The 25662-nt window shown below is 39.8% G+C and overlaps 1 protein-coding gene across 1 annotated transcript in view; it reads left to right on the forward strand.

The window, feature by feature from the left end:
* The first annotated feature begins 4807 nt into the window (after positions 1 to 4807).
* The window catches only part of RSPO1 (R-spondin 1), a 221349-nt gene continuing 200494 nt past the window's right edge, over positions 4808 to 25662 (forward strand). Inside the window, exon 1 of the mRNA XM_069756909.1 lies at positions 4808 to 5249. The gene's annotated coding sequence lies outside the window, so the exon portion shown is untranslated. The remainder of the gene's footprint in view (positions 5250 to 25662) is intronic.

The raw sequence follows: 25662 nt of genomic DNA on the forward strand, positions 1-25662 counted from the left end.
ATTTGGTTGCAAAAGGTTTAGAAAAGGCATCTACAAACCTGTAAGTGCACGTGATCAAAAACAGATAATGGATAAAAGCAGTAAAAAAAAAGTTTTTGCGTGGATTATGATCTATTTCTATCCTTCAGCTACTGATAGGCTACGTTCACATTTGCGTTGTTGTGTGCTGCGTTGGCGACGCAAAGCACAACGCACGCAAAAACGCATGCAAAACGCAGCAAAACGCTGTGTTTTGTGACGCATGCGTTCATTTTTATAGCGCAAAAAAAATGCAACAAGCAGCGTCCTCTGCGCCCTGACGCTTGCACCCAAAAAACGCATGCGTCACAAAACGCAACAAAACGCGTGTCCATGCGCCCCCCATGTTAAATATAGGAGCGCATGGCGCATGCGTCGCTGCGGTTGCGCCCGATGCACCGCAAATGTAGACGTAGCCTTAATATGCCCATAGAAGTGGTGATGACAAGTATAGAGAAGCAGATCTGCCAGGATTCGAATTCTGCAAATTGCACAGATTTCTCAGGGAAATTGGATTTGCAGCAGTTATTCTCTGTGAATTGATTTGGACTCCAGACTCCAAAGCATAATAACTGTAGGAGATTAAAAAAAATATTAATATTCACTTTGGTGCTGACCAGTCCAGCCGTAACCACAGCCCGCAATACGGTCCTCTGTGCCACTTCTTTTCCCCTTCCCTCACTGTGCACATTCTCTTTGGCTGCTTCTCTCCAGGAATGGAGTCATTTAGATCTTCTGACATCATTGTGCATCATGCAATCACTTGGTCGATGCACTTAGTTACATCATGATGTCATCAATTGTGCCACGGTAGCACTGTATAGTGGCGTCAGAGCACTAGTCGTGTGCTTCGAAGTAGTAGTACTAATAGGCCGGGGTCACACTTGCGTGTGCAATGCGAGAAACTCGCACAAGTCTCTGGTATCAATACCCGGCACTGCCACCGGCACTCAGGACTGGAGCGTGCGGCTACATAGAAATACATGCAGCTGCACGCTCCAGTCCCGAGTGCCGGGTATTGATGCGAGAGTCTCGTGTGAGTTCCTCGCATTCCACACGCAAGTGTGACATCGGCCTAATAGTAGTAATTCTGTCTTGGAATGAAGACTCTGAAGAAAATGTACACCAGATACGAAGAGGAAAAGAATCGATGTGGAAGGCTAGATGGGAACAGGTGATTGATGAAGTGAGAATTATTTGTTTTTTTAGCCAATAAAAACCCTCTCTCCCCCATCTGCAGTTTAAAAAAACCCTAGCAAACTGAGAATTCGTTATTCTTCCCAGGTTCAACACTGAGTCTCCGCGTCTGTTTTTGGTGTGTGATATTGTCAGCTGACGTCATGTCACTGGCACTACAGCCAATAACTAAGCGCATCAGCTCTGCCTGTGTTGACTGTATTATCTGCTAACAGCCACAGACCGCTGTCAAAATGAAGGAATCGCTGCACACAGTAACAGACATTGGGAACGGCAGGGGAGACGCAGTCCTCGACCCGGGAAGAGTGAATTTTAAAAACTAACTGCAGTAGGAGGTTTCTGAAACCGGTTAACCCCTTTAAGTATTTTTATGTAAATAAAACCCAAATAGCTTCCATGTTGTCAATAATTTAATCCTATTTTCAAAACTGCAGCTAGTAGCCCAGTGATACGTCACAGGAATCGGGGTCTCTGCTCCTACACTATGCTGCTCTCAATGGGAGAAGCAAGAACCTGGTGACATATTTTTTTTAACTTCAACTTTGGGGGCCCTAAAGGTTAAAAAATATATATATATTGCATAAAAACATCTTATCAGGGCTGCCCATTCACGTGGAGCAGCAGTTCAGCAATAAAATAGGAAAGTCGTGGAAAAAAATGTAATTCCTCTAATTGGATTGTGTTTTTTTTTCAAATGTGAGTATTCCATAAGTATTCAGCACGTTATAAGTTTCGTCAATTATCAATAATAATCCCTTCACGTTCCAGAATGCGATCTGTTTGTATACAGTGCTCAGTGAATTGTGTGTTTACACCCTACCAGGCAGGACATATCAGCGTGAATGAGAACAATGACTTGCATGTGGTAATTGTGACTGCTGGCAGTCTACACATAAAGCGATATGCTACGCAGAGCCCCGTCTCCTCGGAGTGATGTCATGATGCTGAGGCAGAGCTCTCGTCAGCTACACAGTAAATAGGTTTTCTGGTTAAGAGTTTTACTGCATCATCATTTAGTGTCACGGTTTCATGTTTCAGATTCAGATTTTTTTTGAAAAATGTCTAACTTTTCTAGACTTTAATTCACTTTTGGAACAATTTTTTGAAAAATCTGGCTACAGATGTACTCCCATGTGTATTCTTCTACTAAATCTGTGTATGTAGTGTAGTGTGTGTGTCATTTTACTCACCCACTTCTGCTCTCTCCGATGTCCAGTGCCCTTCTTCTCTGCTTTGATTCTCAGCTCTGCAGACTGTCCGGGTCACACTGCGCTACGCGTGTCCAGAAGCGGCTTTTACAATGTAACCCTATAGAGCGTCAGAAGAAGGCACCGCAGACATACGTTGTAAAAGTGACTTCTGACTCACGCATAGAGCATAGAGTCAGCCGGTTAGTCTGAAGGGCAGTGACGTCACTGAGAAGAGAAGCGGAACGGAGCTGGATACTGAAGCAGATGGCGATAGGTTAATATTTTAATACGCTCACACTGCATGCACATGTACACATTTAATTAAGAAATGTGGGGTTAATATACAGGTTATTAAACTGTGATGTCACAGTACTGAAAGCCCAGCTACTGGGAGAAAATGAACTTTATTCCACCCAGCAGCCTCTGGCTTTCAGTCAAAGAGTCACCTCTCAGTGTATAGTGAGCTGCGGCTGTAACGCGCCTCCAGCACTGACTGAAAGCCAGTTCAGCAGTGCATCAATGCAGATCCAGCTGTCAGTCATTGGGCTGGGTTGTTCCTATAGCCACTACTCTCATTGTACTGTATGGTTACTCAAGCTGCGCCTTTATGACTGAAAGCTGGAGGCTGCCACATGGAATAAAGTGAATTTCCTCCAAATAGCCCAATAGCTATCACTGGTGTGCCCACACAGCTTTAGAATGACATTAATCTGCAGATTGAGCTAGCATCTGTAGGCTAAGGCTGCCGTCACACTAGCAGTATTTGGTCAGTATATTACATCAGCATTTGTAAGCCAAAACCAGGAGTGGAACAAATAGAGGAAAAGTATAATAGAAACACATGCACCACTTCTGTATTTATCACCCACTCCTGGTTTTGGCTTACAAATACTGAGGTAAAATACTGATCAAATACTGCTAGTGTGACGGCAGCCTAATAGCGTTTTTTTTACATGACAGGTTCCCTTTAAGGTTAAATTCCCACAATGAGCTTTTGATGCTGCTTTTTTTGCTGCACAAAACATGCAGCGTTTTACAGTTCTAGCAAAGTGGCTGTGATTTACGGAATACATAGCAACATGTCCACCTTTTGCGGGTGCGCTGAGTTTTATGTGTGGATTTTCCCCATAGCATTAGATGCCGAAAATCTGAAGGTAAAATAAATGTATGTAATCCACACATGACTGGATTAATAAAGTTCTGTCAAAGGCAAATACCAGGAAATATCAAATACAAAGCAATTTTATTTAAAACATGACATACCAAAAAGCAACAAAAGCTGCAGCGTTAAAAACGCAGGTAAAAGACATAAGCAACCTAATAAATGAAGAAGCATCTGCAACATCAAATCCTCATCATGGTCCAATAATGCAATCTGATGAGACTAAGGGTATGTGTCCACGGTCAGGATTGCATCAGGATTTTTCATCAGTATTTGTAAGCCAAAACCAGGAGTGGAACAATTAGCGGAAAAGTATAATAGAAACATATGCACCACTTCTGGATTTATCACCCACTCCTGGTTTTGGCTTACAAAAACTGATGGAAAATCCTGACCAAATCCTGATGCAATCCTGAACGTGGACACATACCCTAATTCTCTTCTTTCAGGGCACGCCAGACATGCTTGATGGCCGTCATGGTCATGTTGACCAGCAGGACCTCTAGAAACCTCTTGGCTCTGGATTTTTAGGTTCTTAGAATTGAAGATCTAATTTCTCTACCTGTTACGATTGCGTTAGGTCTCATTCATGCATCAATGATTTTTCTCATTTGCTAAAAAAAAAGTATTGTGGATCAGATTTTCATCGGCGATTGTTCAGAGTATCAGTTTTGACCAACAGATTTTCTTGTACGCAGAAAAAAATAAATAAAGTTTCTCAAGCTTCTCCAATCCAGTGAAAATTGGACGGCACGGAGTGATTCACGGACCCATACACTTGTATTGGCGATCAAATTCAGATCCATCTCCGTGTTTTGGTGCGGACCGCGCGGTCTGGAAAAAAAACACGGACATGTGAACAACCCTATAGGCTGTGAAAAACACGTGTAGCACTAGTTCATGACAAACTGTGCTCTTAGCTATATTTTGGGGAACTAAACTTAAAAATTGAATTAGATATATCACATCATGCAGAAAAATCTCCTCCTCCGTACAAATACCGGTCTTTTCTGGACACCACATGGGTAAATTGCATAAGGAATTTTCCTTCCTGCCACCTAAGAAAAAAAGAGATATTTCCTAAAGTCAATCACTCTGGTGACCAAAGTCAGTTTCAGCTTTTAGTATAAGAAAAAAAAAAAAAGAATCCCCCCCCTACATCCCCGTCCTTACGCTTTTATTTTCTCGGTTCCTGATGTAGAGCTGAGAAGTAAAGAGTTAAAATTCTCTGTCAATCCCTAGAGGAGGTGGCACTTGCAGGCAACAGATATCTGGCTTAAGTTATAGGGGAAAACTGGATGCTTTGGTCATTTAAAAAAAAGTGAGAGGGAAAGTGAGAGTCAGTCGCCTGCATGAAAGTGGATGGAGCCTGAGCTACAGACTCGCCGGGGCTTTTCTCTGCTTGATCACTTGGTTTTGCTGATGGACTACAATCCAGACACAGCCAGACCCCTCTCCCTCTCTCCTCTCTGAAATCCGGCTGGAGTTATTATCATTCGCTTTTCTTACCAGAGCTGATATTTTCCATTAAAAAAACGAATTCTCTATTAAAATAAGAAGAATCATAATCTACATTTCTGGAGGTTTGCGCCCATTTTCTTTCACTTTTGGGGAGATTTTCGGTAAAGGATTGCTTCTGAAATCACATCCAATCTCTCCGTTAAGTGGAATTTAGATTGAAGGTAAGGTTTTTTTTTGGAATTTTAAGAATTTTTTTTTTTTTTCTTAAGCTTTCATGTTGATTTCGGAATTGACAGTGCGAATGTCGATTTTCCTCTTCGGCGAGTGATAAAAAGACCAAATCCCAAATCCCCGAAGAGTGAAAATCATTTGTATACATTTGTTTGTATATGCGTAATGTATATGCACAATGATATATTATATCCTGGTGGCAAAAAGCAAACAGTTTAGATTAGCTGGAGAAACAGACATCTTTAATTGTCAGAAGGTATTGATTTACTATCCAGCGTACGTAGCAGAGCTGAATTTGTCATTTAACTCTATGGAGCTGCATACTTTGCTCTTTAGGATGAACCACTGAGTTGAGTTAATGTAGGCTGCTTATCTGCAATTCTGTGTAAAAACACATTGTGATAACCCCATGAACCAAGTGACAAACTCATCTCTGCTACAAGTGCTCATTTACTGGCAAGTCTGGCAAAAAAACATATTTTTTTTCTTGTTGCTCTTCGCATTGCTTAGCAGGCTCTTTGCCAAGAAGATCCTTCAGCTATCAGATTTGGAAGCGAACTTTCGGTGGCGTGATCAGGATAAAGTATGGTGTTTTTTTTCTTTTTGCACGATTTGGATCACGGAACAGAGATCTGTAATATCTGCATGTGTTTAGAAAAAGAAGCTTCTGCAAGGTCACATTTACAATTCCTTTTTAATTAAAAACAGACATATCTAGGTCGTAGTTAGTTACTCCACAACGGAGAACACAGAAAAGAAGGCGTGGAGAGATTTTTTTGTGCATTATATATTTTCTCAAACACTGCGCTTCCCTTCTCGTTAAGAGGTTGGAGGAAGACAAAAACCTACTGCAACTTGCGACATTTCACCATGCTTAAGTCATGAGTCTTTTTTGCCCTATTGCAGATTTACATTTTAAGTTTATTTTGTATTATTTGTTAGGAAAATAAAACATGGTGACAAACTAAATAATTGATAAAGTGGAGCTAAAATACTCATTTTTCCAGAAATCAATTCCAAAGACAAGCAAATTAAAGACGGAAGCACATATAGTATTTGTGGGATCTAGAAGGTTGATGCGTGTAAAATACAATGGGGGTTCTAGAAAACATGTAAAAGAGTAATAGATGACCTATTCATATACAAGATAAAAGGTTTCTAGATGGAGATCGATAGATGTATAGTACAAGGAAGTTGTAGATGAAGACCGCAGAATACACGGTAATACTAATGTATATTCTTTATACAACAGGGTTCTAGACAAAGTGCGGTCAATATTCAATGCTAGAGAAGGACTGGCACATGTATGGTACATGGAAGTTCTAGATAAAAAATCATCCATATACACAACGCAAAACAACAAGGTTCTAGACAAAGTCCGGTCAATATTCAATGCTAGAGAAGGACTGGCACATGTATGGTACATGGAAGTTCTAGATAAAAACTGATCCATATACACAACGCAAAACAACAAGGTTCTAGACAAAGTCCGGTCAATATTCAATGCTAGAGAAGGACTGGCACATGTATGGTACATGGAACTTCTAGAAAAAAAATGATCCATATACACAACGCAAAACAACAAGGTTCTAGACAAAGTGCAGTCAATATTCAATGCTAGAGAAGGACTGACACATGTGAGGTACATGGAAGTTCCAGATAAAAACTGATCCATATACTCAATGCAAAGCAACAGGGTTCTAGACAAAGTCCAGTCAATATTCAATGCTACAGAAGGACTGGCGCGTGTATGGTACATGGAAGTTCTAGATAAAAACTGATCCATATACACAATGCAAAACAACAAGGTTCTAGACAAAGTCCAGTCAATATTCAATGCTAGGAAAGGATTGGCACATGGGTGGTCCATAGAAGTTCTAGATAAAAACTGATGCATATACACAGACAAAGTCCAGGCCATATTCAATACAAGGAAATTCTAGAGAAGGACTGAAACATGTATGGTGCATGGAAATTCTAGATCTAGAAAACATGTAATAGAGTAATAGATGACCTATTCATATACAAGATATCAGGTTTCTAGATGGAGATCGATAGATGTATAATACAAAGAAGATCTAGATGAAGACCGCAGAATACATGGTAATACTAATGTATATTCTTTATACAACAGAGTCCTAGACAAAGTCCAGTCAATATTCGATGCTAGAAAAGGACTGGCACATGTATAATACATGGAAGCTCTAGATAAAAACTGATCCATATACACAATGCAAAGCAACAAGGTTCTAGAAAAAGTCCGGTCAATATTCAATGCTAGAGAAGGACTGACACATGTGTGGTACATAGAAGTTCTAGATAAAAACTGATCCATATACAATGCAAAACTACATGGCTCTAGACAATAGTGTGGTCCATGTACAAGGCAAAGAAATGCTAGAGAAGGACTGACATGCATGATACATAGAAATTCTAGTTGAAACCCGATGCATATACATCATGCAAAACAACAGGGTTCTAGGCAAAGTGTGGTCCATGTACAATGCATGTGAGGAAATTCTAGAGAGGCTGAAGCATGTATGATACATTGAAGTTTTAGATAAAAACTGATGCACATTCAAGATTCTATAAAACAGGGTACTAAAAGAAGTATCCATATACATTGAAATGCAGATGAAGACTGAATCATACATTATTTAATAGGGTACAGGATGACTACCGGCAAACAGAACAGCAGGGTTCTAGATGAAGTCTTATACACATAAAAGTCAAGAAGATTGAAGATGAGGATGGAAGAATATGCAGTAAAAGGGGTTCTAGATCAAAAAGATAGTAGGTTGTAAAAAGACATATGTCTATCAAATTCAACCTAAGGATTGGAAAGGATAAGAACAGAGGTTTGGATACATAGATGAAGGTTGATTCTTACGTAATCCAAGTTAAAGATCATTCAAGATTAGGGCGGTTTTATGAAAACTCCAGGGGTTCTGCACTTTTGACCCATGCAGTACCAGGCAGCACAAATATGCGGTAATTTTTATGATATGTATATAGTACGTTGATGTCAGCCTGTAAGCATAGTTGGCGTTGCTGCAGTAATTTTTGGCTTAGACCTTGTTTCCACATATATTCCTCCATCCTTTGATTTTCTTTCTCTCTGGTGTGGTGGTGCAACTTCAGGAGATCTATTTCAAAACTGATCTCAGTTTTCTATAGTCTGGCATCCACAGCCAAATCAAAAGGCACTGCAGGCCCAATTCATCATTGCTTTTGTGCCTTTTTTATCTAATTTTGTGTGTTTCGTGCTTGTTTTTTGTTTGCACCATATTCATCGCTTATAAAGCCTTTTATAAAGTCACTTTTTAATGTGATTGTCTGTTTTTATTTAGTTTGACATTATGGGTGGGGTTAAGGCTTTCCAGATGTTTTTGGCTGATTCCTAAATTGAGACTTTTTGAAAAGATTCAACATTTTTGCACAAATTTACACCATCGCCCCAACCCTCCCCCACCACCCCCCCCCCCACACACACACACACCCGAACCAACCTTTGGAGCAATTATATACATGCCAAATACTTTGTGCATTTTGAGAAACGTGCAACTTTTCTGTGCTAAAATGTCACAAAGAGACGCAAGTCAAGCTCATTCTTGACTCCACAAAATTCATGAACTGTGTGAAGAGTTAAGAGCAAAAACATGGCACAAGACAATCAAGAAAAGTAATTTAATAAATCCTCATCCTCAGAATAGAATGGTGCATGCAGTGCACCACGAGCCATGACCCAGCTGTGGACCTCAGAATGGTGCACAACTTTGTCATCAGTTCGGTCACATAACAGATCATCAAGATCAGTGGACATATTATATGTAAGGAAATAAATAACCCCAAGTCTGAAACAATAGTGCCCCAAATCTAAATGTCCCCATACGATATACAGTACATCACATTTATAAAACCCAACGTGAAGTAGACGCTCATTTCATGTAAGGAGAGTGTCCTCCATTCTCAAATACGTAAAGTAACTTTACAGAATTAAATAGTAACACCACAAAATTGCAAGCACAAAAATGTATTAAAAACAGCATAAAACCTTGAATTTCTCAAAAATAGTTTGATTCGCAATATAATAGTTAAATTCCTCGTGTTTCCTAAATCTCCAGATTACATATGCCTCCACAAAGTCTAGTCTGTGACATCTGTCCAATTCTGAGAAGCTGGTCTTGTGGCGGTAACGCTGTTCCCCTCACTTGTCCCCATGCCAGGAACATGTGCTTTCTCTTCTCGGCACGCCCACTGATTAAAGGCTTTCATTTATGAGCTAACAAATCTGCTAACACCTGATACCTCTTTAGCTGCCGCTCCGAGTCTGCGTATGGGGGGGGGGGCTGTCACTGTTACAGTATAAAGTATCATTTTCCGCTTTTCAGGAGACATACAAAGCTCTGATGATGGAGCTGATTAGATCTTTCCTAGCTAATAACCCAATGTTATATTGGATCGCCTCGTTTGACAATTGTACATGTGTCAATGAAGAAAGACATTGTAGGTTTGCAACAAGACACACGCTTGATCTCACAATCCACCCCAGTAACATTATCTAGCGATGCTGAGCAGAGGAGGCCAAGATGATGTCACCCAATTTTATAAATAACATAGTCTTCAGGTTGAATGTTTAATCCTATATATGCCAGTGGCACAGGAGATACAAGCCAGCATAGCGTTCCTTCTATTCCCTGTGGGCATGATGACTTCTATAGATTAAAGAAGATCTGTACTTCTCCAGCTCCTTAAATGCTGTCATCTTAATCCTGGCTCCTCTTACTTATGAAGTTGTCATTATGTGTAAGGGAATATTTAAAAAGTTGCTGAATATAGCGATGATATGGGTCACCCTGGTAAGCCCCCCACTTCTGATATTACTGATCTTTATAGAATCTGCTTCTTACAGTCATTTCTCATATATGATCATAGAATAATCTCATATTGACTTCCATTTATCTATTTGTGATTCTAAACTTATATCATATTAATGATTTATCTGTGTAACAGAGGCCATCCATTTGAGATCATTGGGAGTAAGAAGCCTGATTTCCCAATAATCAGCTGTAAACTGAACCAACAGCAGCTGGATATAAAGAAAGTACAGGAGGAAAAACAAAACAGAACACGGGGAAAGCAGGAATAAAATACGAGTGAAAACTGGAGATTTTTGACTTTGGGACAGGTCCTTAAGTTACACTTATTTTTGCTCACTTATTTTTGTTCTTGAAGAATAAGGCAAAACCTCTCCTATATGACCAAGAAGAACAGTGGTGAAACATTGTTTGTAGAGAAGAATAGCTCCATAGAGAACATAATGGAGCTTGTACAGCAGAATGTCTCAGACTCTGTACTAGAAAGAACACTTTTGTATAGATTATCATATGCCAAAGTCCTTAGGATACTGCAAGAATCTGCCTTTCACTAAAATGTGCCGGTATACACCTAGGACATGAAGTAAGAAGAAGTTTTAATGTCGTACAGTCTGAATTGAATTCAGTTAAAGGTATTCTCTGACAATCACCCTGGTACCTTCATGTTAGCTCTGCAGGTGCTACTACGGCTGTCCTAGGTGAGCATGTCTCTGTAGTGGATCCCAGATCTCAACGTCCTGAACTTCTATGACCGTGACTTGAAAAATGAGAGACTGGATGAGATTTCATAAAACTAGCCCCTAATGAGATCCCAACTCTCATCTTTTAAAGATGCTTAAAAAAAAGAAGTGATCTGATAGGTTGCTCTGGGCACTCTTCTAATTTTCCTTTCCGCTAGCTTTCATAACGCTCCTCTTCTGCATTAACCCCCGACAAAGTGGTCCTTCTTTTTGATCTTCTCCTATCACAAACTTCATGACAGTCCTGTTTTTGGTTGGGGTCATGTTCTGTGGAAAAGACATAAAAAGAGATAGGCTTAGGCAAATATGCCCCAAAATTTACATTTTGATTGGTCTTCTATCATATCAATGGCGGATGTCAGATTTGACTAAATTTCTGAAACATTTAATTTAACGACGTAAACCATAGAATTACCGTTACAGATATGCGCAGCATGTTTCTTGTGTGCAGGGTTGTCTCAGTTCTACACTTTTCTCTGATTCTTAAACATTACAAGTAGGATGACGGGAGACGTGAAGCTCTGTTTATTATAATTGGACTTTATATAATGGCCCGATGATCAGCGGACATGTAAATATAGTTTGTAATTATGTTGTGATTAGGAAAGCAGATGTCAAAACTGTTTAGTATCTCAAGTGTTTACTGTTCATCTGGTTTGACATAACAAATGATACCACCCATAATTGCTTATCAGATGATGACAGCAGAAAGAATCAATGTCGTTCCTGGCAGCTTCCAAGTGACAAGTCTTAGAGGATGGGAAACACAAACTGTTAGTGACTGCTTATGTAAAGTAATGTGAGGATTTCAAATCGATAGCTCATAGGTCTTTAGCCAGGTAATAATTATTTAAGAAGCCATTAGACCATGAAATCATCATGTAAGTACTAACTTTACCATGCTTAAAGGGTTTTGTCCAGGGAAATAAAGTTATCAGGTGATAACTTGCTGATCAGTGGGTGTCCGACCATGGGAATTTTTATCTTGGTTAGAGCGGAGTGGCTGTGCACATGCAAGGCCACCGTTCCACTCATGCTGCATGGGGTTGTCGGAAAAAGCTGAACACAATGCTCGTCAACCCTATTGGGAGTGAATGAAGTAGTGGTCGATCATGCGGATAAAAGTGCCTGCTCTGCCACTCAGTGTGAGTCCCAGTGGTCAGATCCCCATCAATCAACAAATCATCATCTATCATTTTCTCTCTCACTCTCTTTATTTTGGAATCCGACAAACTCAAAGAATTTGAATTTCAAATGATAATATGATGTTATATTATATTGTATATTTCTTCTCCAGTATTACTATATTTGCCATCTTAAATGAATAGGCAATCATAAGATGAATTCTCTAAAGAGGAAGCTGTTCCTTACCTACTCATGTTGCTCCAATAAATGGTGAAACACTCCAAGCTGTGAGACCTCACGCCTTTTCACATATGTCCAAGAAGTGTATCCAACCCAAGATACAACATTAAAATCATAATATTTCTTGAATATTAAGTCATATTGCAAGACTTGTTAAAGGGTTGATTGTGATTTGTAGGATCGCTGCTTCCAACAGGTGGCGCTATAGAGTTCAAGTCCTCTTTCTCTCTGGGGAGGCAATTCGCATCTTGAATAATAATGCATTTATTGTTCCTGTACAGTAATCATGCATTAGTTTATGAACATAGATAAAATTATTTAAATATGCAGTTATAATTTTCCTTAGTCTTGTACTTGATTACTTAAATATGACTTTGCTTAAATAGGTCATGTCACCCTTCTCGACATTTTATTCCTTATAATTTAACATTTCTAAATAATCTTTTCTTATATTCTTCCTAAAATGTTACAACTATATTGATTGGTTGTTAATAGCTAGGGGGTGTGTCTACTATCCACTATCCAATCAGTGCTGTTAGTGTCAGAGACACACCCCTTTAACATGGGGAATGGTAACATGTTGCCTCTTTAATTCATACATTTCTAGGAGGAATAACTCAAGAATGGTTCAATATACAATTCTAAGAGAATTGTCATTTCACAAAAATGCAATTACTATATTTATTAAAGCAGACCTGTTAAAACGGCTAAGAGATCCTCTTTAACTCCTTTACCCCCAAGGGTGGTTTGCACGTCAATGACCAGGCCAATTTTTACAATTCTGACCACTGTCCTTTTATGAGGTTATAACTCTGGAACGCTTCAACGGATCCTGGTGATTCTGACATTGTTTTCTCGTGACATATTGTACTTCATGATAGTGGTAAAATTTCTTTGATAGTATCTGCGTTTATTTGTGAAAAAAACGGAAATTTCGCGAAAATTTTGAAAATTTTGCAATTTTCAAACTTTGAATTTTTATGCAATTAAATCACAGAGATATGTCACACAAAATACTTAATAAGTAACATTTCCCACATGTCTACTTTACATCAGCATAATTTTGGAACCAAAATTTTTTTTTGTTAGGGAGTTATAAGGGTTAAAAGTTGACCAGCAAATTCTTATTTTTACAACACCATTTTTTTTTTTAGGGACCACATCTTATTTGAAGTCATTTTGAGGGGTCTATATGATAGAAAATACCCAAGTGTGACACCATTCTAAAAACTGCACCCCTCAAGGTGCTCAAAACCACATTCAAGAAGTTTATTAACTCTTCAGGTGTTTCATAGGAATTTTTGGAATGTTTAAATAAAAATTAACATTTAACTTTTTTCACAAAAAATTTACTTCAGCTCCAATTTGTTTTATTTTACCAAGGGTAACAGGAGAAAATGGACCCCAAAAGTTGTTGTACAATTTGTCCTGAGTACGCCGATACCCCATATGTGGGGGTAAACCACTGTTTGGGTGCATGACAGAGCTTGGAAGCGAAGGAGGGCAATTTGACTTTTCAATGCAAAATTGACAGGAATTGAGATGGGACGCCATGTTGCGTTTGGAGAGCCACTGATGTGCCTAAACATTGAAACCCCCCACATGTGACACCATTTTGGAAAGTAGACCCCCTAAGGAACTTATCTAGAGGTGTGGTGAGCACTTTGACCCACCAAGTGCTTCACAGAAGTTTATAATGCAGAACCGTAAAAATAAAAAATCATATTTTTTCACAAAAATTATCTTTTCGCCCCCAATTTTTTATTTTCCGTAGGGTAAGAGAAGAAATTAGACCCCATAAGTTGTTGTCCAATTTGTCCTGAGTACGCTGATACACATGCGGTAAACCACTGTTTGGGCGCATGGGAGAGCTCGGAAGGGAAGGAGCGCCGTTTGACTTTTCAATGCAAAATTGACAGGAATTGAGATGGGACTCCATGTTGCGTTTGGAGAGCCACTGATGTGCCTAAACATTGAAACCCCCCACAAGTGACACCATTTTGGAAAGTAGACCCCCTAAGGAACTTATCTGGATGTGTGGTGAGCACTTTGACCCACCAAGGGCTTCACAGAAGTTTATAATGCAGAGCCATAAAAATAAAACAATTTTTTTCCCACAAAAATTATTTTTTAACCCCCAGTTTTGTATTTTCCCTAGGGTAACAGGAGAAATTGGACCCCAAAAGTTGTTGTCCAATTTGTCCTGAGTACGCTGATACCCCATTTGTGGGGGGGGGGGTGAACCACCGTTTGGGCCCATGGGAGGGCTCGGAAGGGAAGGAGCGCCATTTGGAATGCAGACTTAGATGGAATGGTCTGCAGGCGTCACATTGCGTTTGCAGAGCCCCTAATGTACCTAAACAGTAGAAACCCCCCACAAGTGACACCATTTTTGAAAGTAGACCCCCTAAGGAACTCATCTAGATGTGTTGTGACAGCTTTGAACCCCCAAGTATTTCACTACAGTTTATAACGCAGAGCCGTGCAAATAAAAAATATTTTTTTCCACAAAAATTATTTTTTAGCCCCCAGTTTTGTATTTTTCCAAGTGTAGCAGGAGAAATTGGACCCTAAATGTTGTTGTCCAATTTGTCCTAAGTACGCTAATACCCGATATGTGGGGGGGAACCACCGTTTGGGCGCATGGGAGGGCTCGGAAGGGAAGGAGCATCATTTGGAATGCAGACTTAGATGGATTGGTCTGCAGGCGTCACATTGCGTTTGCAGAGCCCCTAATGTACCTAAACAGTAGAAACCCCCCACAAGTGACCCCATATTGGAAACTAGACCCCCCCACAAACTTATCTAGATGTGTTGTGAGAACTTTGAACCCCCAAGTGTTTCACTACAGTTTATAACACAGAGCAGTGAAAATAAAAAATCTTTTTGTTTTCCCACAAAAATTATTTTTTAGCCCCCAGTTTTGTATTTTCCCAAGGGTAACAGGAGAAATTGGACCCCAAAAGTTGTTGTCCTATTTGTCCTGAGTATGCTGATACCCCATATGTTGGGGTAAACCCCTGTTTGAGCACACGGGAGAGCTCGGAAGGGAAGGAGCACTGTTTTACTTTTTCAACGCAGAATTGGCTGGAATTGAGATCGGACGCCATGTCGTGTTTGGAGAGCCCCTGATGTGCCTAAACAGTGGAAACTCCCCAATTATAACTGAAACCCTAATCCAAACACACCCCTAACCCTAATTCCAATGGTAACCCTAACCACACCTCTAACCCTGACACACCCCTAACCCTAGTCCCAACCCTATTCCCAACTGTAAATGTAATCTAAACCCTAACCCTAACTTTAGCCCCAACCCTAACTGTAGCCCCAACCCTAGCCCTAACCCTAGCCCTAACCCTAGCCCTAACCCTAACCCTAACCCTAGCCCTAACCCTAACCCTAACCCTAACCCTAGCCCTAACCCTAGCCTTAATCCTAGCCCTAACTCTAGCCCTAACCCTAACCCTAGCCCTAACCCTAGCCCTAATGGGAAAATGGAAATAAATACATTTTTTTTTATTTTTCCCTAACTAAGGGGGTGATGAAGGGGGGTTTGATTTACTTTTATAGTGGGTTTTTTAGTGGATTTTTATGATTGGCAGCCATCACACACTGAAAGACACTTTTTATTGCAAAAAATATTTTTTGCGTTACCACATTTTGAGAGCTATAATTTTTCCATATTTTGGTCCACAGAGTCACGTGAGGTCTTGTTTTTTGCGGGACGAGTTGACGTTTTTATTGGTAACATTTTCGAGCACGTGACATTTTTTGATCGCTTTTTATTCCGATTTTTGTGAGGAAGAATGACCAACAACCAGCTATTCATGAATTTCTTTTGGGGGAGGCGTTTATACCATTCCGCGTTTGGTAAAATTGATAAAGGAGTTTTATTCATCGGTTCAGTACGATTACAGCGACACCTCATTTATATCATTTTTTTATGTTTTGGCGCTTTTATACGATAAAAACTATTTTACAGAAAAAATAATTATTTTTGCATCGCTTTATTCTCAGGACTATAATTTATTTATTTTTTTGCTGATGATGATGTATGGCAGTTCATTTTTTGCGGGACAAAATGACGTTTTCAGCGGTACCATGGTTATTTATATCTGTCTTTTTGATCGCGTGTTATTCCACTTTTTGTTCGGCGGTATGATAATAAGGCAATGTTTTTTGCCTCGTTTTTTTTTTTTTTCTTACGGTGTTTACTGAAGGGGTTAACTAGTGGGGCAGTTTTATAGGTCGGGTCGTTACGGACGCGGCGATACTAAATATGTGCACTTTTATTGTTTTTTTTTTATTTAGATGAAGGAATGTATTTATGGGAACAATATTTTTTTTCTTTTTCATTATTTAGGAATATTTTTTTAAATTTTTTTTACACATTTGGAATTTTTTTTTTTTAACTTTTTTACTTTGTCCCATGGGGGGACATCACAGATCAGTGATCTGACAGTTTGCACAGCACTCTGTCAGATCACTGATCTGACATGCAGTGCTGCAGCCTTCACAGTGCCTGCTCTGAGCAGGCTCTGTGAAGCCACCTCCCTCCCTGCAGGACCCGGATCCGCGGCCATCTTGGATCCAGGCCTGGAGCAGGGAGGGTGGGAGGTAAGACCCTCGCAGCAACGCGATCACATCGCGTTGCTGCGGGGGGCTCAGGGAAGCCCGCAGGGAGCCCCCTCCCTGCGCGGTGCTTCCCTGCACTGCCGGCACATCGCGATCATCTTTGATCGCAGTGTGCCGGGGGTTAATGTGCCGGGGGCGGTCCGTGACCGCTCCTGGCACATAGTGCCGGATGTCAGCTGCGATAAGCAGCTGACACCCGGCCGCGATCGGCGGCGCTCCCCCCGTGAGCGCTGCCGATCGCTATGACGTACTATCCCGTCCAGGGTCAGATAGGCCCAGGGCACCTCGACGGGATAGTACGTCTAAGGTCACAGAGGGGTTAAGATAACATTTTATAGCTATTAATTAAATATATAAATAACTCAAAACTATTATTGCTACTAAATGTGATTTATAACGCCAGGAATTAAAATTTTCAATGAATGTAAATCCACGCAGACTTTTCTGTCACACTATGACCTTGATGCAAGGGAGTGACCAATTTTAAATGAGCACAGACTTACACCAATTGAAAGAGCTTAAGTATTTCTTTTCATGAGTCAAAATGAAAAATCAACATTTAATTTATCCTTTTAATATATTGTTGTCATCACTAGGGTTGAGCGAAACGGGTCGGCCATTTTCAGAAGTCGCCGACTTTTGGCAAAGTCAGGTTTCATGAAACCCGACCCCTGTGTGGGGTCGGCCATGAAGTCGGCGATCTTCTGAATCTGGTATCGGAATTCCGATCCCGAATTCTGATATGTTTGCAATATCGGAAATCGGTATCTGAATCCATATTTAAGTGTAAAATAAAGAATTAAAATAAAAAATATCGCTATACTCACCCTCTGACGCGCCCTGGTACTAACCGGCAGCCTTTCTTCCTTTGAATCAGCGCTTGCAGGACCTTGTGGTGGCGTCGCGGCTTGTGATTGGTCGCGCGACCGCCCATGTGACCGCTAAATTATATTCTACTATGGATTGGCCCCAACTTGTGCACCTGCTGTCAGGAGTCCCGTGCAATACTACTATCATGATTAAAGACTGACTAGCTGAATCCTTCAAAGTTCTAGAAACAGAAGTTTTTTTCCTTGCATGGGTCATCACTGCAAAAGCCCCTGGCAGTAGGGAGGAGAGGAGTAGTGGACAGAAGTTGAAGAGGGGGATGACTCACGTGGGGAAAAAATACTTCCTGTTTCTACATTGAGTAGAGAAAAAAGAAGAACTGACTGTGTAGAAAGGCAAAATGAGCAATTGTAATTACACAGTGCTATATAACATAATGACTGCAATATATTAAGAGGATGAAACCTTTGATGGGAGCGCTTCTTTACAAATAAAGGCGCTTGAAGGTCCACTTATCTGCTAGCCCTCCCATCTGTCTCTATAGAAATTCTTAAGCGTTCCACTAAAACACTGGCAGTATGTAGCAAAGACTTTATGCGTGCAAATCCTAATTGATGTCAGCCGCAAAAAGTCAATAAAATAGTAAATGGCCTTTAATTTTACTCTTAATTTGCAAAAAAAAGATGAAAATACCAAGTCTTATTTTCCATATAAAACCCAAATGTTCTGAGACATGACACATATGTCCTTATCTAGTGTTACACAAGCTAAATCGCACTCGTCAGAACAATCTGCGAAGATCATCCCAATGTCTCCTCTCAACATTACTGTCTACAAAGCAGATGAAGCATCTGCTGTACATAAAGCGGCTATATTAACCCGCACTGCAACCATTTTACAGTGTCATCCTGTTTTTCTTTCGAAATTTGAATCTGGCAAGAAGAGGCATTCCTTGCACTGTTTTAAAACAGCTTTTAGAGGCTAGAAATAGTCCTGACTTTGTTGCATTATATATTAAGTCATTAATGAATGTCTAGCATAGAAAGAAAACCAAGTATAGCAACAAGAATCGGAGGAGCATAGTACATAGAAAAATATTTGATAGGTTTACCGCGTACGTCACGTGACTATTTTAAGAATTATAAAAGCCTTTCAAGGGACAGAGGAAGTCACATGAATAATAAATTAAATGGTTTCCACTCAAATACTTTGCCATAAAAGTCCTCTTGGTGGGGATACAACCGCTTTAGTCTCAACTGATCCTAAGTATGAGGAGTCTTTGGTCGCTGACCAGAAAGGAGAGATGGACACACTTGAGTGGTCATACTCCTTTCAAATGATCAGTATCTCAAATTAGTTCTCCTCCAAGAGGAAGAAAGTCGGCTCTCTAGTGCCACCTCTAGTAACCTATAAGCCAATGACTGACCTTTTAACAAGCCTTACCAGTTTGACTTGGATTATTTAGCCAAATAAGAGTTACTTGTCATTTTCCACAATGAGAAACAATACGCCTAGACTTCCATCAAGAACTCTTCACTTTTTTGAGAAAACTGGTTTGGCAAAAAACTCTAAGCCATGTGTCAAGTCTCACTAACGTTTTGAACACTGACCTACTGTATACGGTAGCTTCCTCCAGTACATGACCCTAGAGAAACAGCTTTCTTCTTCTTGGAGGAGAGCTAAGTTGCATGTAGACCAGATTCATTAGTACCCATGTTTAAAAAATATATGCAGCATGGTTGATATTTTACTTTGTTTTTTTGTTTTTCTTATTACATTTTTTCTAGGTAGATTTAATGTGTAGTTCTGGAGCCCTTCTCAGCAAACACACTATGGAGACATCACAAACCTGATGTGACCATAGCCCAAGCTACAATTTTAGCTAAACATGGTTTCCCTCAATAGTAACAATTTATCACTAGAGCAGCTCTCATTAGAAAGTATATTGTCTTAAATAGGCAACCTGGTAAAATATTAAACTTGACTTCTGTTGCCATGTAATCAAAGTTTACTCATACACATGTCTATAAAGACTGTTATGTTTACAGAAATAGGGTTTTACACCTTCAGGAAAGTGTACTCAAAATGCTCTAAAATGCCTAAACCATCAAACAGAGCAGGTAATCACCTTTACTTATTCCTGACCTAGTCCCTTATCGCGGCTTGAGTCTTGATGTTTTAGCTATAGCTACTTCCATAGTTCACATCAGTACTACAGCCAATTACTGAGCTTAGTGGCTCATGCCATCTACCTAGACAGATCCGCTTAGCTTAGTGTATAGCTATAATGGTGATGCTCACTGTTGATGTGACATTGACACCGCAGCCAAAACATCGAGATTTAAGCAGCGGAAAGGAGCCGGCATTGACCCATGGAAGGTGAGAATCTGCTTTGTTTGTTATTTTAGAGCATTTGGACCCATGGAGGGTGAGAATCTGCTTTGTTTGTTATTTTAGAGCATTTGGGGTCCACTTTCCTGAAAGTTGAAAACGCCTTCAAGTATTCCCACTAAACTGTTTTACATATGGGAACCTAAATGTCAGTATACACATACACAGCAAAATACGCAGATAAAACCAACCAGCAGCGTTAAACAAAAGCACTCAAGTTGACACACACGAAACTTCTTCGACATCTTCTGTGCAGGCTTAAGACATATACAAAAGATTTGCTGATTTTCTGTGCCTGGAAAATGGACATGTAGGGCAAAATTGTAATTTCCGCCAATTTCATTGCTATCGACGCTGATGCTGCTCTTCAATATTTACGCCGTGATTCAGTGGACAGCACGGAGACTTAAACTACAGATTAAGATTAAGCAAACTGAGATATTTAAAATTGCTTAGATTAGAACACAACAGTTTATGACATTGTGGAAATTTGCCAAGAGAGAGGACAACTGCTTTATGAATTGTGCAAAATGACATTTACGCCTTCTGTCAATGATCCATCTTTATTCGAGAACCCTCAGCTCGAAAACCCACAAACTCGCATTAAGCAAGTCATTTAGTACATATGACACATTTACGTTAATAATTTCTCCACACCAAAAGTGGCAAAAATCACATCTAAAACATAACACCACAGATAATTAGTTCCATGTGCCAAGCAGAGCGTGCAGCTTTAATATAAAACCTCAACATAAGGGAACAGCAGCTTCCATATCCTATCATCGTAGATTTCCTGGTTGTGCAATATGCAGACATGGTAGTTAGATCGCTCCTATTTTTCACCACTTGATTATTTGATATATCTCTTTCCCTGCCTTGGAGTAATGAAAGCTTTATCATGGCATGGCTTCAGGAATACCTTCTGAAAAGTACAACTTCCTCACATCTCCCCCAAGCAATCCACTCAGAGCATGACCTCTTGTTCAAACACATTTTTAGGACATAATTCCTCTGTCTTGTGTGTATTTTATGGGTCTCTCATGGTGTATAAATTCTGTTAAGTGAGGGGGTAATGTGTCTGTAAAACAGAGCAATAGTGACCCCCTGACCATTAACTAACCGCACTCAGTATAAGCATGTCGTCTGTTATTTATGGCCATGAATAATTCCAGCACAGTAAGCCAACCAACATCATTTGTAGCTCAGCAGTTTTCAAGCTACCTCTGTCAATTGTGAGATGTAGTCAGGAGTAGCTCTAAACTCCACCATTAGCTTTTACACCCACATTAGAAGTTACCTATCGTTCTGCTAGTCCCACCGGTAAAAATACTTATTGCTTCACTTACTGGTCTTAACCAACATGAAATGGCGAAAAAAATTATGTACTTCCAAAGTCTGTACCCATTCTTCAAGTAATAATTATTATGCTGAATGTCAGGGCTCGAGGCTTGTGGTGTATTCTTAAAAAAACAACTGCCTTGGACGCGAACAAAGCTTGCCGACAATCAAAGGGGTTTTCCACTTTTCCAAATTTGTTGACAATTTTTTTTTCTTACTTAAAAATAATATTTGAAATTGTGTTTCACAAAAAATGTGCACAATTTGCCTACTGTAGCGTCTGCATCGTACTATTGTTGGTGCAGAATGACTTAACAGAATCCATCAGTCAGCCCGCTAAGATGGCCTGACAGGACAGTTCGTTACGCCTTTTATTCTGCCTTTTTCAGAGCTTCTCTCAGATAATTTATGACCACAGACAACATCAAGATGGAATGTGCAAGGAAACAAAAGCCCGTAGAAGTTCAAACAATTTAACATTTCTGATGAAACCCAATTGCAAAAATATTTTTTTTAGCATTTAAGGTAAAAAAAACAAAGTCTTCATAGGTGGACAACCCTTAAACTTTAGGTCTTTGAAAACAGTGCTAATGTCATTTCAAAATAAAACTTGAGCACAGGTGGCACACTACTTTATCGTATCACGGTGCTTGGTTAGGAGGAACATACAGTTATATGAAAAAGTTTGGGCATCCCTATTAATCTTTAGCTTAATGTTTTATAAAAATTGTTTTTTTTTTGCAACAGCTATTTCAGTTTCATATATCTAATAACTGTTGGACACAGTAATGTTTCTGCCTTGAAATGAGGTTTATTGTACTAACAGAAAAAGTGCAATCTGCATTCAAACAAAATTCGACAGGTGCATAACTATGGACACCCCACCAGAAAAGTGACATTAATATTTAGTAGATCCTCCTTTTGCAAAAATAACAGCCTCTAGTCGCTTCCTGTAGCTTTCAATGAGTTCCTGGATCCTGGATGAAGGTATTTTTGACCATTCCTCTTTACAAAACAATTCCAGTTCAGTTAATTTTGATGGTCGCCGAGCATGGACAGCCCTCTTCAAATGATCCCACAGATGTTCAATGATATTCAGGTCTGGGGACTGGGATTGCCATTCCAGAACAGTGTAATTGTTCCTCTGCATGAATGCCTGAGTAGATTTGGAGCGGTGTTTTGGATCATTGTCTTGCTGAAAGATCCATCCCCTGCGTAACTTCAACTTTGTCACTGATTCATGAACATTATTGTCAAGAATCTGCTGATACTGAGAGGCATCCATGCGTCCCTCAACTTTAACAAGATTCCCGGTGCCGACATTGGCCACACAGCCCCAAAGCATGATGGAACCTCCACCAAATTTTACTGTGGGTAGCAAGTGTTTTTCTTGGAATGCTGTGTTTCTTGGCCGCCATGCATAACGCCTTTTTGTATGATCAAACAACTCAATCTTGGTTTCATCAGTCCACAGGACCTTCTTCCAAAAAGAAATTGGCTTCTCCAAATGTGCTTTCGCATACCTCAGCCGACTTTGATTGTGGCGTGCTTGCAGAAACGGCTTCTTTCGCATCACTCTCCCATACAGCTTCTCTTTGTGCAAAGTGCGTTGTATAGTTGACCGATGCACAGTGACACCATCTGCAGCAAGTTGATGCTGCAGCTCTCTGGAGGTGGTCTGAGGATTGTCCTTGACTGATCTCACCATTCTTCGTCTCTGCCTTTCTGATGTTTTTCTTGGCCTGCCACTTCTGGCCTTAACAAGAACTGTATCTGTGTTCTTCCACTTCCTTACTATGTTCCTCACAGTGGAAATTGACAGGTTAAATCTCTGAGACAGCTTTTTGTATCCTTCCCCTGAACAACTATGTTGAATAATCTTTGTTTTCAGATCAGATCAGTTGTTTTGAGGAGCCCATGATGCCACTCTTCAGAGGAGATTCAAACAGGAGAACAACTTGCAAGTGGCCACTTTAAGTAGCTTTTCTCATGATTGCATACACCCGGCTATGAAGTTCAAAGCTCAATGAGGTTAGAAAACCAAAAAAAGTGCTTTAGTAAGTCAGTAAAAAGTAGGTAGGAGTATTTAAAACAAGAAAATGATAAGGGTACCCATACTTATGCACCTGTCACAGTTTGTGTAAATGCAGATTGCACATTTTCTGTTAGTACAAAAAACCTCATTTCAAGGCAGAAACATTACTGTGTCCAACAGTTATTAGATATATGAAACTGAAATAGCTGTTGCAAAAAAAAAAACAATTTTTATAAAACATTAAGCTTAAGATTAATAGGGGTGCCCAAACTTTTTCACATAACTGTATGTTCAAGAAACACCAAAGAAAGTTTCTTGGTTTCATGAACCATCATCTAAAGTTGAACCTAGACATTAACACAGTGAAGTCATTTTTCTTAAAGGAAATCCGTCAGCAGGTTTTGCCAACTCATCTGAGAGCAGCATAAAGTAGAGAAAGTGACCCTGATTCTATGGTATCACATAGTTTGCTGGGAGCAGCAGTTGTGTTGCTATGCACATCTATAGTGCATACTTAACAAATCTACAAATTCCTGGGGGCTCCAGAAACACCTCTCAAACTGGAAATCCTTCCAGGTGGAATAAAATCCTCCTGTAAAATAACTTCCTGGAAGGAATGATGCCGGGAAGCTTCATTTTCGAATGCAACCCATATCTATACGGACATATGGGAGGAGTAGAAGTATAAGGTAAGTAAAAAAATCGGTGTTCTCATGGCTGTATTACAGTTCTATGCATGAGTCCCTTTCTTTGTAGAACATGTGCATGAGTATTTATGTAGTATGTGCCCCAGCAATTTGGTAGCCACGACAGTTGACCCCACCAGAGATCGGGATTGTATCTCCTATCCTCTGGATAGGAGATAGCTTTAAAATTTGGGAAGACCCTATTAATAACACTTGCATAGCTAACCACACCCCGATTACACCCACTTTATAAAAGTGACGAGAGTGGTGCAACATTGCCAAAAGTCACACACAAAACCTGTAACTTTTTAAAGCCAAAACACTGGTGTAAAAGTCTTGATACATTTTCCCCCTCTTTCTACAATATTTCATACATTATGTGAAATAATAAACATCCGTCATTTTATTAGACATATTCTCGCAGGTTTGAAGGAAACAACAAAAAAGAATGACTGATTTCTGTGGAATAACAATAAACTATTATTTTTTAAATGTTTCCTTTTTCTGCAAATTTATTTTCTGAATTTCTTAATGCGTTTGGCGAGGGTTTCCTCTTTCACATTCCATTTACAATGTTACAGACGTCGTAGCTTTGTTGTAGTAGCTCTTCATGAAGCCAAGCTAAATCAAGACCCGGTTTCCAGTTTTATTGTCACCATAGGAGCTATTAGCTCTAGTATTTTATCTAAAGCTTTAACTGCGTGTGCAGGAAACCATTGTAAGTCAGCCGTGAACCGTGTGATGCAGCAGTGTTGATTTTGTAAAGGTCTGCTTAGCAGTGGAAGACATTTAGGTCTCATTTTACACTCTATAGCCTTCCAGTTGGCCAGACTAATAGACACTGTAATATAATGCATTCCTGTGCTCCACTGAGAACACTATATTCTGATTATCTATAGTGCTAAAACTTCCATATGTGTATCCTAACAACACCCCAGATAATTTTGTTTATTTGGATACACTCCATGCCTATGAATTGTTCCTAGTTTATGAGCGGGCTAAGGATCTGCCTGTCTCTAAATCATTGCAAATTTTCAATCTTTGGCATGGAATTGCCAGATCTTTATGGATAGAATAGATACCCGAATTCTACGTTCAGTCTAATGTCATCCCTAAAATTTAATTAGGATGGTAGATTATCCACCTTCTTATTAGGGTATAACAAAAAAACCAGAGGGACCAAAGCACATTTTTCATAGGGCCATGTTTAGTTGAGGTCCCCTCCTGCTGCTTGGCGGCATGTGTGTGACCCAACCATTAATATTTACATCACTAAACATGTTCTTGGCCAGCCAATCGGGAGAGTTTAGGGAGCTTATGTGGACATACATCACTTTAATTCCCACTCCAAACGTATCTGCCTGACTCTGTGAACTTGAACTTGGCTTGTTTGAAGATGCTTTTGAACACAATGTTCTCAGTGCCCTTGTTTTCCTGGTTTTAGCCAGACTTGTGGACGCTTCCTTTGTCAACTCTCCACCGGCCTGTGGGTACTCCATGAACACAAA

This window comes from Ranitomeya imitator, chromosome 3 (assembly GCF_032444005.1).
Source record: "Ranitomeya imitator isolate aRanImi1 chromosome 3, aRanImi1.pri, whole genome shotgun sequence".
Classification (NCBI taxonomy): Eukaryota; Metazoa; Chordata; class Amphibia; order Anura; family Dendrobatidae; genus Ranitomeya; species Ranitomeya imitator.